Source organism: Onychomys torridus, chromosome 9 (assembly GCF_903995425.1).
Source record: "Onychomys torridus chromosome 9, mOncTor1.1, whole genome shotgun sequence".
In the NCBI taxonomy this organism is placed as follows: Eukaryota; Metazoa; Chordata; class Mammalia; order Rodentia; family Cricetidae; genus Onychomys; species Onychomys torridus.
This window is the reverse complement of record NC_050451.1, coordinates 14,939,501-14,954,505: the sequence shown is the minus strand read 5'-3', so window position 1 is coordinate 14,954,505 and position 15,005 is coordinate 14,939,501. Positions and strand designations below refer to the sequence as shown.

The following is a 15,005-nucleotide window of genomic DNA, read 5'->3' as shown; positions in this document are numbered from 1 at the left end:
AAACTCATGTCCCATCTCCAGAGACCAACTTCCTCCAGGAATGCTATATTTTCTAATTTCAACAGCCTCCCAAGGCAGTGCCAGCTGCTAACCAAGTGTTCAAACGGGAGCTTGTGTGTAGCATTCTGTATTCAGCCCACTGCAGCACTGTCCACCCTGAACTGACCATGAGTTCTGGGGCCGATTTCCAATCCTACTGCTATACCTGACTAGGTTCTTACAATGCTACTTGGCTTGCATCATTTCATTCTTCAGTATGTTTGAAGATACACCCTCAATAGCAAAACGAACAATCAAAGAAACAACAATCTTTTGAAAACTTGACTAATATATTTAAAATATGAAAAGCTGCTCCCCCCCAAAAAAAGGATTTCTAGGCTATACTACCTACTCGACTCCAAGAAATTTCACCAGGCTATTCCTGGCCCATCTGTGTTCCACTTGTTTCCTAACCCTTATGAATGTAAAACTATCCAATATTTTTATCAGCGTTCTGTTTATCACCACATACCTCTAAAAATGTTCTTTTTACTCTTTTCTTATATATAATGATTTATATTTTTACATTTATTTATATTTACAGCAAATAAATTGCCCAGGCATTAAGAAGATACAATGAATTTTGATAAATGTATACTCTCCTTAGCCAGCACCCAATGGGAATTTACATTTGTAATACGCTGGAAAGTTCTCAAATTCACATCCCCAATCTACCCTTTTCCAGATTTCTATTTTTTTTATTTCTATTTTTATTATTTATCTCTATTTATTTCCAGATTTTCTATTTCTCCCGATTTCTATTCTCATAAATTAATTTTTGTCAATCTTGAAATTTAGATAAATATAACACATAATATTTTGTCTTCACTGTGTTTTTAGCCCAAACTTTCCCTCTAGACCTGAACTCAGCAAACACCTTGCTTATTTAATGTTTCCCATTACCCCATTCATTCTCTATGCTTCATCATAGATCACTTAAACACTGATGGGTATAGAAGCACAACAGTCTTTTATGTAGCAATTTTTATGGTGTTTCCAGCTTAACACCTTTTTCTATTATTAAAAGATTTTTCTATCCATTCTATATACCAACAACAGATTCCCCTCTCCTCCCACCCACCAGAATTTTCCCCAACCCACCCCCATTCCCACATCATCCTTTAAAAGCTTGATATTATAATTTTCATACCCAAGTTTTCTCTTGTATTTTTTCATTTCCTTTTATTCAATGAGATTTTATAGCTAGTAACTCAATCACTTATTCCATCTCTCCATAACCTCTTCATTTATTCATAATAACTGAATAAGAATAATATAATGACAATAATTAATTCACCATAATTGCTTCTATCTAGAGGTTAGCTGATGTGGAAATTTTCTTCTGAGTGAAAGCTCTATGTACTTAATTCTTTGTATGATTTTCCATTTTCACTATTTAGTGATCATAGTCAATAGTGATAAATATGACAGCTATTGTTGTTGCGTATTGGTTCTCTTAGAGTGGAAACCCTTGTTTTTTTTCAGAATATGAAAATTTATTAGTGTGCTTCCATTGTCAAAATTTACAATTTTGATCTTTCCTTCTTGCCTTTGTACAGGGCCAAAAAGGACATATTGGCTACTTTAATGACCTTAAAGTGAATTCCAACAATATCACCTACAGCATGACCATTTCAATCAAATCCACCAACCAGAACTTTATTTTCCTCAATAATGTTCAAAAGCCATCATTTGGCATGAATACTGTGATCTTCTTGCCATTCTTGATGAGTTATACCCTGACACAATTTCTGATAGCAGAATTTTGCTGTTTTGCTTCAATCCATACTTTTTCCAAAACAATTTCCTTTGCACAACACGCACTTCCAAAATGGTTGACCTTCAGGTTGTGCCCACCAAGGCTTTCTTGTATTGTTTATCATGTCACTTCTGGTCCCTGTGGTGACTGAGTTTCCTGGCAGTATGAAGACCTTGACACTTGCCTGCTGTGGATATTGCTCTGTATGCTGTGAATGTGTTGCTATGATTGATTGATAAATAAAATGCTGATTGGACAGTACCCTGGCAGAAAGTATAATATAGTATAATATAGGCAACAAGCAGAGAGGAGAATTCTGGGAAGTGGAAGGCTGAGTCAGGAGATGCTGCCAGCTACTGCCGCCATGAGAAGAAGTAAGGTATAAAGATACCAGTAAGCCATGAACCACTTGGCAAGGTATAAATTTATAGAAATGGGTTGATTTAAGATGTGAGATCTAGCTAGCAAGAAGCCTGAGCCATTAGGCCAAACAGTTTTAATTGATATAAATGTCTGTGTGTTTATTTGGGTGTGAGCCACTGCAGGCCCAGGCAGGACTGGAGGAAACTCCAGCTACACTAGCCCATCTTGCTGGTGCCATGAGCCTGAGAGAAAGCAAGTGGAAGCTCTTCTAATGTCTGTTTGCCTAAGTAATAGATGGTGGCATGATGGCTGAGGAAGGCAAAGGAGACCCAGCTGATACTGCTTTTCTAAATAGGTGTGTCATAGATTGTCTTCTAAATATCTCTGGTTCTATCCACAGATATGTGCTGCTCTCAGCCTTGGTCAGAGAAGCTTGAGTGGGAAATAGTCATGTACAGACATATTACTGCTCAAGGTGCTGAGAACAAGTAACGTTGAATACTCAGACATAGTTAGAACATCTACATCAATCCCTTCCCTGAAAGCTGAGAGAATGTTATAGAAAGAATGTAAGAGCCAGAGGATAGGAAGTGGTGCTGTGAAGTGGTGTATTCTTGCCAAGATATGGCTGTCACACACATTATCTCACAGCTGCAGAAGTTAGCTGCCCCAAATAGAATAAGTTACAAATTCTAGCATGGAGGAGGGAGGGACTACCATAATGAGGTCCTTCCCTAACTGAGGAACTATCAGTAGTTGGTATCTGCTGGAGAAGGGAAAGAGATATTTTTCTTTGGTGTGGGAGGGGTAATTATTGTTTGGCTGCCTATGCCCTGATAGATGACTCTACACCCAAGAACACAGGGACAACATTAATGGTTAAAATAATTAAGTTATAAGGGGATGATATAAAGTTGGGAGGGAGATGTGATAGAGGATATTCTGTGAAAAGTTGGAGGGTGGGAGGGAGGAATGGATATAATCAGGATTCACTGTATAGATGTATGAAAATTTCAAAGATAAATACAAATTAAAATTAAAAGAAGAGATGGCAACCTAAATCAATGATAAATTCCTGGCTATAAAGAAATTGGGCCTTTCAAGGCTCCTCACATGCTCTTGGGGCTCTTTCATAGCTTCCCCAGGATCATTTGAAGATAATCTTTTATTTTTTATATGCTGGGGTCTGAAGCAAGAAAGAGCAGACCTGTCTTTGTCCTGCTTCCACGGCATTTGCCTCATCAATACTAAGCAAAGGGATGGAATGCAGCTTGGTGATCCCGAGTCTAAGGAGCTTCACTCTTGCGGTCATTCTCAAGTGCTTCCAGTGCTCCCTGTGGCTCCACCCACTCCTCAGTCTCAGACTTCCCCATCTGGCCATTCATTCTCCACCATGGATCTGCACTTGCAGCTCATGTTTGCCCCAGAAATCAGTTCAGATTGCTGCCTAACTTCTTCCTCTTAAAAATCAGGTCATCAGGGCTTTTTTAGATCTATAATTCTTCAATAATCACATAAAAACCTGTGTTTGCATTACCTAAAGGTTTTGAAATAATACTCTGCAGCAAAGGCTTTTATATGTTCATACATACTCTATTAAAAGCTCCTAGAAGACAAACTTAGCCTGTGGAGAACATAATACAGTGATTTGTTTAGATTATCATCATACCATAGGCTTCTGAGATAGAGATGTACACCACTGGTATTTTGGGGTTATGTATTTGCTTTATGATTCTGGAAAGTGATTGGGAGCATATGCTGGGTTTAACATCCCTGAGTTCTACCTGCAGAGGGCAGGAGCAAGCCCTTTCACTCCCACAACAACCAAAAATATTTCCAGAATTTTCTCACAAGCAATCTTCATGTATAGCTATCCAGCTTCTTTCTGCGGACTCTGTATTTATTTTATATATTTTATTGGGCAGAAGGATAGGAGGTCCTCAGACTTTGTCAAAGGGGCTTAAAAACAGCTTTAGCTTATGTGTAAGCTTGGTGTTTCATGAGAGTATGCCCAGATTTCAAGCAGACATTTCAAGTGCCCCCATCATGCCAGGCCACAGGACAGAACTAGAAAACACTGCAATGTTTCCACCCAAACAAATACCCAAGCGTCCTGGGAATGAGGCAAGGCAAGCCAAGCTGGCAGAGGAGACATGCAGGCTGAGGTCACATCCCATAGCATGGGCCTTGCCCAAAGACTGAGATGCAAAAAGCCCTGGCCAAGGGTGTCCCGGATGTCCATCTTGTCCCTGGCACAAAGCTGGGGTTTTAAATGCCAAAGCTCACAGAGAAAGGACTCCTTTGGTTTGGAATCCATCTGCCACTCCTCGCTGTCTCCAAGTTTTTATTATAAAGACAGATTTATTTTCTAGCATTATTTGTCTTCATTCCAACTTTGGGGTAAGCAATCTGGTGTGAAAGCAAGGTCACCTCTGCCTGTTGCTACCAGCAGCTTTCATTTATGGCAGGATTTGAAACAAAAGTAAAACAGAGCACAAATTCTACAACAACCTAGAGATGGAGAGGCTCCACTTCAATATGACAAGTACATAAGGATGGTCACGTGTGTTACTGCTCTATAGAAATAAGTCTGTAATAGAGAACAAGTAGTATTCTTGATGAAAATTTCCTTGGATATTAAGACAACCTGGGATACATGTTCATCCTTAGCTTTGATTTTTCTCCTAATTTAATATCTTTTTTTAAAAATTTTACTGCTATAAGTGTACTTGGGGCTTCTTATCTGTTGAGTCAATCAAGCTCTAGTCACTGTGAAGGGTAAACTCTTAATACTCAATTACTATCAGTGCTTGATTCCTGTCAATAAATGTTTCAGATGTGTCATCCTAGAGAGGCACTTCGGGAATCCTTTCACCCATGAAGTTAATGTCAGTTGGGATAAAAGGCTTTTAATTTCTCAGCTCTAAAGCAGTATCAATGAATGAATGTGCTATAGTGTGACTTCTTGACTGTGAAGTAGAGGGAACAAGCCATCTACTCTGACTTCCTGTATACATTCTGGTTGAAAAATCAAGTATAAAATTGAGATTCAGCATATATATATATTTTTTTAATGTGGAGGTTGGAGAAACTGCTCAGCAGTTACAAGAACTAACTGTTCTTACAGAGGACCTTGGTTGAGTTCCCAACTCCCATATCTAACTCCAGTTCCAGGGAATCTGACACCTTCTTTTGTCTACCACCTGGATCTGCATATACATGGTGCACACAAACAGACAAGAATCCACACTCACACATAAATAAAATTTAAAATAAAATCTTTAAAAAGAGGAAAATGTGTGATGGGGAGACTTGATTCAGCAGTAATAGTAATGAAGTATGTCATTGACCCTTTCTCTTTGATACAATAGACCTTAATATTTACTAACTGGAGCTTAATAATCATTGAGATGCTAGGAAATCTCTGCAGACTTCCATGACCAATTCTGTTCCATAAAAACATTCTTCTTCAATTATGGTTTCTATTGCTGTAAAGACACAGCATGGCATAGTAACTCTCACAAAGAAAAACATTTAATTGGGTGGATTGCTTACCATTCAGAGGTTTAGTCCATTATCATCATGGTGGGACATGGTGGCATGCCAGCAGACATAGCGCTGGAGAAGGAACTGAGAGTCCTACATCTTGATCTGCAAGCAACAGGAAGTGAACTGTGTACTGCATTGAGCATAGCAAGGCTCACCCCCACAGTGACATATTTATTTCAACACAATTACACCTACCCCAGCAAAGCCATACCTCCTCATACTGACACTCCCTTTGAGGGCCATTTTCTTTCAAACCAGCACATATACATTATATTGTATCCCTTTTGTCTTACTGAAAATGAACTCTAGGGTACATTAAAGATCCTATCTCTTCCAGCTCATTTAAAGACATTATCCTAACAATTACCTTTTGGGATTATATAATTGATTTTCCTGCACAACTGAGTAATTTGTATCAAAGTATAAACACTATTATTTAGATGACCATAAAATTACTTGAAAAGTCTTTTTTTCCCTCCATCTGTCAGCCAGGTGACATTATTGCTACATTTTAAAGCAAAATTCCATGAAAGTGCAGCCTGCTGTCATTTCTTCCAGTTTTCTTTCCCCAGTGCTCTCTTAAATCTGTACAAATCAGAATTTTGTTCTAAAGCCATACTGAAATTGCTGTCATAAGGGTCATTTTCTAGGGCTTGTTAGCAATGCTGACTCAGACCATCATTCAGGCAAGCAGTATTTAATGGCAATAGCCATGCAGAATTTCAGTCTGGTTTCTGGAGGAACATAAAGTCCTAGACTAGAAGAAGCAGACTTATTCAAGATGTGACCTGCATTAGTTCCTTTCTATTGCTGTGATAAAATGTCATCACTAAATGCAAGTTTAGGACCGGTAGCACAGGCACTGAGATCAACGATTAATAAATGTGACCTCCTGAAACTGAGAAGCTTCTGTAAGCCAAAGACATGGTAAATAAACCAAAACGACAGCCTACAGGATAGTAAAAGTTCTCACCAACCCCACATCTGACAGATGGCTGATCTCCAAAATATATAAAGAACTTAAGAAACTAGACATTGAAATACCCAACAATCCAAGTAAAGAAAGGGCTTACAGAGCTAAACAGAATTTGCAACCGAAGAATTTGAAATGGCTGAAAGATATTTAATGAATTGCTCAAAATTCTTTGTTATCAAGGAAATGCAAATAAAAATGACTCTGAGATACTGTGTTATACATGCCAAAATGGCTAAAATCAAAAACACTGATGACAGCTTATATTTGAGAGGATCCACTGTTGGTGTGAGTAAAAACTTCTACAGCCACTTTGAAAAACAGCATGATGACTTCTCAGAAAATTAGAAATCAATATATTTAAGACTCAATGATACCACTTATGGGCATATACCCAAGGCTGGTTCAACTGTACCACAAGGACATTTGATCAACTATGTTGATAGCAGCATTATTCATAAGAGCCAGAAGATGAAAACAACCTAGATTCTCCTCTTTGAAAGAATGCTCAGCCTGGAAGGAGGGGACAGGACCTGCCTGTACTGAATCTACCAGGTTTAAATGAATCCCCAGGAGTGTCTTGGTCCCAGAGGACATGGGAATGGAGGGGAGGGGCTGGGGGAAAGGTGGGGATGGGTGCGGGAGGGGGGAGGACAGGAAAACCCATGGCTGATGTATAAAATTAAAACACATTTAAAAAAAAGAAAACAAGAAAAAAAAAGAAATGTGGTACACAATGAAGTATCACTCATCTGTAAAAAAACCAATTACATCATGAAATCTGCAGGCAAATGGATGGGACTAGCAAATATCAACCTGAGTGAGGTAACCCAGACTCAGAAAGATAAACATGGTATGTATCCACTCTTAAGTGGATACTAGATATAAAGCAAAGGATAGCCAGAATACAACCCACAGCTCCAGAGAAGGTAGAAATCAAGGAGGAACCTAAGAGGGATGCATGGATCACCTTGGGAAGGGGAAGCAGCTGAGGTCTACATGAGAAAACTGGGGACATTAAGGAGCAATAAAGAGGAGGGGATAGGGAATGAGAATATGAGGGAACAAAACAGAATGGTCAAGCTGGGGAATGGACAGAGTGGGAGGGCAATGAAAGAGATATGTTGATAGAGGGAGACATTATGGGGTAAGAGAGAAACCTGGTGCTAGGGAACCTGTAAGGATGACCCCAGATTTAACTACTAGCAACAGTGGAGATGGTCCCTATACTGGCCTATCCCAGTAATTAGAGGAATATCTTAACTCTCATCATAGAGCCTTCATCCAGTAACTGATGGAGGCAGATGCAAAGATGCACAGTCAAGTACCAGGCTGAGCTCTAGGAGTCCAGTTGAAGAGAGGGAAGAGGGATTCTATGAGCAAGGAAGGTCAAGATCATGATGGGGAAACCTACAGAGACAAATGAACCAAACTCATAGGAACTCAAACTTTAGACTGATAACTGTGGAACCTGCATGGGACTGGACTAGGCCCTCTGCATGTGGGAGACAGTTGTGTAGCTTGGTCTATTTGAGGGTTCCCTGGCAGTGGGACCAGGATCTATCCCTGGAGCATGAGTTGACTTTTTGAAGCCCATTACCTATGGTGGGAAACCTTGCTCAACCTTGATATTGGAGGCGTGGCTTGGTCTTGCATCAACTGAATATACCAGGCTTTGCTGTGTCCCCAAAGTAGTGGTATTTGCTCTGCCCATGATCTTGGGCTATAGGGACCAAAGGAGGTGGTGTTTCCTGCCATTGTATGTGACCTCTAATAAGGAGGAGAGAAGGATCGTGTAGTCTGTTCTCACTGCTGCTTTCTGCCATTTATTATTTATTTATCTGTTTGTTTGTTTATTTTTAGCCTGGTGTGATCAGACTCCAGACAACATGGGAATTGAGCCTAGTTCCTCTAGAACACCAGTCAGTGCTCTTAACTGCCTAGATTCTTCTCTCCTCTTGTGGACCTAGCAAATACCACTACACCCCATGGGAGGCCTTACCCTTTTGGAGGAGGAGATTGAAGGTGGGTAGAGGACAGGGAAGGCTAAGGGGTGAAGGAAGAGGAGGGATGAGAGGGAGATCTGTGGTTTGTAGGTAAAAAGAATTTTAAAAATTCTTAATTAAAAAAGAAAAGAAAAGAAAGCAAGTTAAAGAAAGGTTTATATATTGGCTTCTGGTTTCAGAGAGCTAGATGTCTAAAACACTGGGAAGGCATGGTTGCAGCAGCAAAAAGATTGCCTCTCAACTACACACAGGGAGCAGAGAGCAAGAGCAGGGAAGGGTGAAAGGTTCTTACTCTTATAGCCTGCCCCCCTCCAGGTGACCTACTTCCTCCTACAAAACTGCACCTCTAGAGTTCGATGACCTCTCCTAACAGTTTCACCACCTGGGGACCAAGTGTTCAAATATGTGAGGTTATAGGTTATGGGGCACATTGGTCATTCAAACAACCACATTGGTTATGTGACAAAGATCATTTATTCTCTAGGTAAGGAAGGGGTCTTTATAATAAGTGACCCACAAAGTAAGACAGTAGTTAGGTGGCTTCCAACCCCAGGGAAAACAGTAGGCATGGTGTGTTCCTTCCCTGCTTATATCCCTATCTTCTTCGGCCTTGGTGCCTTTTAATGCTCAGTGTTCAGTTCTCATTTTAATTATCCTGTCAGTAGGATCTGACATAGATAAACATAGTCTTCTTAATATATATTTCCTATTTCTTTCAAAAGAACATTCTCTGTTTTCCTATAAAGTTATAAGTCATTTAATATAAAAATCTGTGGTGTGAGAGTCTGTCAGAGTCCAGCACTGAACTGTTCCCACCTTTCAAAGGGTTATTAGGTGGAGGAGAAAGGAATGAAGAAATATTAGGTAAAAATATAAAAAAAGACAATAAGAAAGACAGAGACACAGGATAGCTTCCGGGGGGCCCTGGGTCAATACCCATTCCTCCAGAGGTTTACTAAATTTTTTTTTAAATAATATACCAAATGGACAAGCAAAAGACCTCCCCCTTATGAGATCAAAGCACACCACACAGCCAAGTGTAGATGTCATGATATTTTCTTTGTGTACCCCAATAAAGCTTATCTGAGTATCAGAGGAAAAAGCCAGCCAATATAGAAAAGATATGTCAGGCAATGGTAGCACATACCTTTAGTCCTAGCATTCAGGAGGCAGAAATTCATCTGGATCTCTGTGAGTTCAAGGCCACACTGGGAACAGATGATGACATGGTGACACATGCCTTAAGTTTCAACACTGGTTAACCATAAAGGTCTGGAGGTCTGTACAGACAGACAGGAAGTGACAGAACTGGGCAGAAAGAGGAAGTGATGTAGCTGGGCAGAAAGAGGAAGTGAGATGGCAGGACAGAAAGGCACATAGACATGGGTATACAGGAAGTAGGTCATTTTTGAAGCTGAGGAGTTTGTAAAGTGAGGTTGGCTATGGCTTGTCCTTTTCTTCTTATCTCTTAGCTTTAACCCCAATATCTAGCTGTCTTTTGTTTTTGTTTTTGTTTTTTTGGTTTTGTTTTCATTTTCTTTCTTTTTTTTTAAAATAGGACCATTTAGCAATTCATCTTACATCTGTTGTAGCAAGAATTCAATAAACAGCCAGTTGCCTGGGGCTCAGGCCTAAGCTACACACGAAAAAGCTTCCTGTGGCCTAACAAGCCCCTGGCTCAGGACCAAGCAGCATATAGCTGAAGTCTCCAAATTGCCCTCTTCAGGAGGTAAATATTCAGCTGTTAGGGACTGGAACATTATCTCAAGTGAAACAGAGTGCAAGATGGGTCAAATGTATAGGGACAGAAAGAGAAGAAAATTAAAGCCAAATGTGGTTAATATAATTTATTACAACAATGGAATACCCATATTAACATTCTTCCAACCTCAGAAACAAACCATGAACTAACACATGTTTCTGATAGAAATATTAGAAGATATTAAAATGATCACTCAGTGGCCATGCAGATTCTACAAGAACAGGGCACAACAGCTGCTGATCTTTCAAAGTCACCAACAGCTCTATCTTTGAAATGGCTAACAGAGAAGCCTGTATGGATTCAGCAATGGCTTTTAACAACAGAGAAACTGAATGCCTTGGTACAGCTATTACAAGAGCAGTTAAATTCTCAGCATATTGAAGAATCAACCAGCCCTTGGAATTCTCTTGTATTTGTTATTAAAAAGAAATCTGGTAAATGGAGAATGGTAACAGACCTAAGAGAAATTAATAAGGTAATTCAGCCAATGGGCTCTCTATAATCTGGAATTCCTTTGCCTACAACGTTACTTAAAAGATATCATTTTATAGTTATCAATTTTAAAGATTGTTTCTTCTCAATACCCTTACAAGAAAAGGATAGGTTTGTCTTCACGATGCCTACTTATAATAATTCTCAGCCAGTTAAGAGATATCAATGAAGGGTTCTCCCACAGGGAATGTTAAATAGCCCAAACCTATGCCAATATTTTGTATGATAGTCATTGGAAGTAATATGTAAACAATTTCCTGGATCTGTAATTTATTACTACATGGACAATATTTTACTAGATGGTTCAAATGTAGATAATTTAGAAAGAATGTTTGAAGAAGTAAGAAAAAATGTACCTTGTTATGGGCTACAAATTGTTCCTGAAATCATACAAAGAGGAGATTCTATTAAATATTTAGGGTATAAAATAGTTCTACAAAAAAATTAGACCCCATAAGGTACAAATTAGGAGAGAATGATTATGGACTATTAATGACTTTCAAAAAATATTCAAAAACATTTCCTATCTACAGAACTGAGTAATTTGTTCAAAACCTTAGAAGGTGATAAAGACTTACTAGTCCAAGAGAATTATCAGCTGAAGCTGAGAGAGAATTGACCTTAGTGGAAAATAAAGTACAGGAAAGGCATGTGGATCAGGTCAATCCAAAGCTGGACTGTATTTTGGTTATTTTACCCTCTAAGCATTCTCCTTCAGGAATTTTAATGCAGAGGAAAAGCATTATATATGAATGACTATTTCTACAAAATAAACAGGGTAAAAAATTTAAAAGCTTATGTGGAAAAGACATCTGAGTTCATTTTAAAAGAAAAATTGAGACTTTGTCAATTAGTAGAAATAGACCCAACAGAAATTGTGGTACCTTTAGCTAAGGATGACATTGACAATTTATGGGCATAAAGTGAACCTTAGCAAAGAGCTTGCAGTAATTTCTTGGGAGAGATTAGCAACAAATACCCCAAAAGCAATAGAATTCAACTTATAAAGAGAGCTAACTAGATCCTGTCTCACATTGTATGGGGAGCACCAATATCTGGAGACCCTACATTTTATACAGATGCAAACAAACAAGGAAAGACAGCTTACAATCAGAAAATTTAAGTAAAGTTGTTCAAAGTCCTTATAACTCCATTCAAAAAACAGAATTATATGCTGTGCTAATGGTATTAATAGATTATTTGGAAGTCTCAACATAGTTACTTACTCACAGTATGCTGAAAGAGTGGTCTTACATATTGATACTTCAGAATTTATCCATGATGAGTCAGAATTAACTTTTTTATTTATTCAGTTACAAGGTATAATCAGGAATAGGAATCATCCCTTTTATATAACTCACATCTCATCCTATACGGGTCTGCCATGTTCCCTAGCACAAGGAAATGATGCAATTAATAAACTACTGATAAGAAATGTGCTGGAGGCCTTGGAATTTTATATTAAAAAAAAACATGTCAATAGACTTGGTTTATAAAAGGTTTTTTCATAATATGGCAACAAACCAAGGAAATTATAAGGAAATGTCATACTTGTTCTTTTTACAATCAGACTCCACTACCAGCAGGATGTAACCCAAAGGGTACTGAGAGGAATTAAATCTGGTAGATGGATGTGTTTCATTTTGTAGAATTTGGAAAATTTAAATATGTATACCACACCATTAATACCTATTTAGAATTTCAATGGGTAACTGCTCTGAGTTCTGAAAAGTTTGATTCTGTAATCAAACATTTGCTGGAAGTTATGATCATCTTATGTATACCTGTACAAATTAAAACTGACAATGCTCCAGCATATGTCTCTGATAAAATAAAACAGTTTTTTGCTTATTACAATATAAAGCATATTACAGGTATACCACATAATCCTACAGGCAAAGCAGTCATAGGAAGATCAAATTGAACTCTAAAGGATATGCTATATAAACAGAAATGGGTAACAAAATCTCTCAGAAATAGATTACATAATGCTCTACTAACTTTGAATTTTCTCAGTGCTAATAAGAAAGGAACAATGGCTGTGGAAAGACATTGAATAATAGAAAAAACTAATATACTTTAAAGATGTGCTGAACTCAGAATGGAAACCAGGATATATATTATGTTGGGAACAAGGTTTTGTTCTTGTTTTTACAGGAAAAGAAAAGCTATGGAAACCATCAAAATTGATAAAGGTTTGAACTGAACAAGAGAGACTTCTTGATTAGAGGAGGTGATGGTTCATCAACCAGCATGACCATTCAATTTAAACTAACTTATACCCACTAACAAATGCCTTTTCAATTAATCAGATATAACTTGCCAAAAGAGAACCTCCTTAAAGTTAGGGTCAGGGAAGGTAAATATGTATGTGCCAGTTCAACCTTGGTCTTCCTCCATTTACCATGAAAGGAAGCTGCAGAGTCTAGAAATGTATTATCCTTTCTTTGATCTCCATCCCTGAGCTTTCTCCTTAGGATTTTTAACAGAAGCAGAACAAAATAGGAAAGCTGCCTTAGGTATAGAACTCTTTAGGGTTTTTCCTTCACATATTATACAGAAGGATGGGGATGGGGAAAGAAAAATACTGCACTTCTGAGGTCTCCTGTGCATCTTCAGAGGGAACTGATTCTGTGGGTATTTATTGGTCTCAAGGTTCAGAGGGAAGAGAGTTTGCGCTGTAAAATCCTTACATCATGGTCACAAGTACAGCATGAACCTTAGTGAAAGAAGTCTCTCCAATAGATCACAGTTGACATTGTAACAAATTAACTACAATCCTTGGTTCCTGCCATCTGCAGGTAAAGTCTTTCCTTCATGTTTAGTCAAAGTATCAGAGACACACTAGAAATTAAATTTGCAAGAAAGGAAAACAGTCTCAAAGTCTCCTAGCTAGACACAAGCAAGCATTCTTAACAATTCTTCCTTGAGGAACAGACTCTCTCCCACCTTGTTTACATGACAAGGAAGACTACAGGAGATGACTGAGGTTGACAACCTTATCACAGCACCTCCATACCCTCCTAAGCCAGGACCAAGAAGAATCACTGTACAGAACTGAATGACCTGATAGTTACACAAAGCAGCCTCCTACCACTCTCTTGCTTGACTGAGTCTTGGTGTGTTTGACTATCATCTACAGACTGGAGTGATACATTCATTAAGCCATCTTTATGTCACCATTTATCAGACACTTCAGAAAAAAATAATTTTGCTAAATGTCTTTAATTGCAGTAAAAATGTAATTATTTTTTCAGGTTCAAATAAACCTATCTTTTAAAGGAATCAGGAAGTCACTAAACAAATCACTGGTTGTATCTATACATTCATTCATGTGTGTGAATTTTTACTTTCTTTTCATGTACTTCCAAATATACTAAATGTCTGATCAATTAACATTATCTTTTGTACCTCATAGGAAACTAGAAATTGATAATCTACCAAAGGTATTGACATTGTAAAATTTTATTGTACAACTAAATTATAGACCTTTCTTTAAAATGGGCTTATAATTTTGATTTAACTATATTTATTCTAAAATATGACTATATCATTTTATAAATCATCTGTTTAGGGCTATTCAATTTTCAGTTTTATTTTTAAGCTGATGTGACTTGGTCTAGTTTCTTAAAATAATTTTCTGCAGAAAATAATAAGAGAATCACTGTGAGTTCATTATGTCCTTCCTCTGTCTCTAAAAAGTAACTTCATTTAGGGAACCATACAGGCACAGGCCACTCACCTGCCTTCACAATTTTACAACCCTAGAATCATATATTGTATTGTCCTAGAATCATGTTCAGGTATTGTGTTTTTTAAGTCAATGTCCCATTTCTTCTGTTTTTCCACAACCTTTTCAATTTTCTAAAGAAAAACAACACTAAAACATTAAACGGAAGGTTCTACTTGCATGGCTTCTGAAGGGGTGCCCCTCAAATGTGACAATAGTGGAATAATGGGAGGCTCCTTTTCTTCTCCATTGTCCCCGGGTTTAGGCCCCAATTTTCCCTTCCATAACATCAATAGAAAATGGCATAACAGAAGTATATGCTACATCAGATG

General features: G+C 38.1%; 1 pseudogene; it reads right to left on the bottom strand.

The window, feature by feature from the left end:
• Positions 1–1,562: 1,562 nt before the first annotated feature.
• LOC118591185 lies at positions 1,563–3,546 on the bottom strand (annotated as a pseudogene).
• Positions 3,547–15,005: the final 11,459 nt, after the last annotated feature.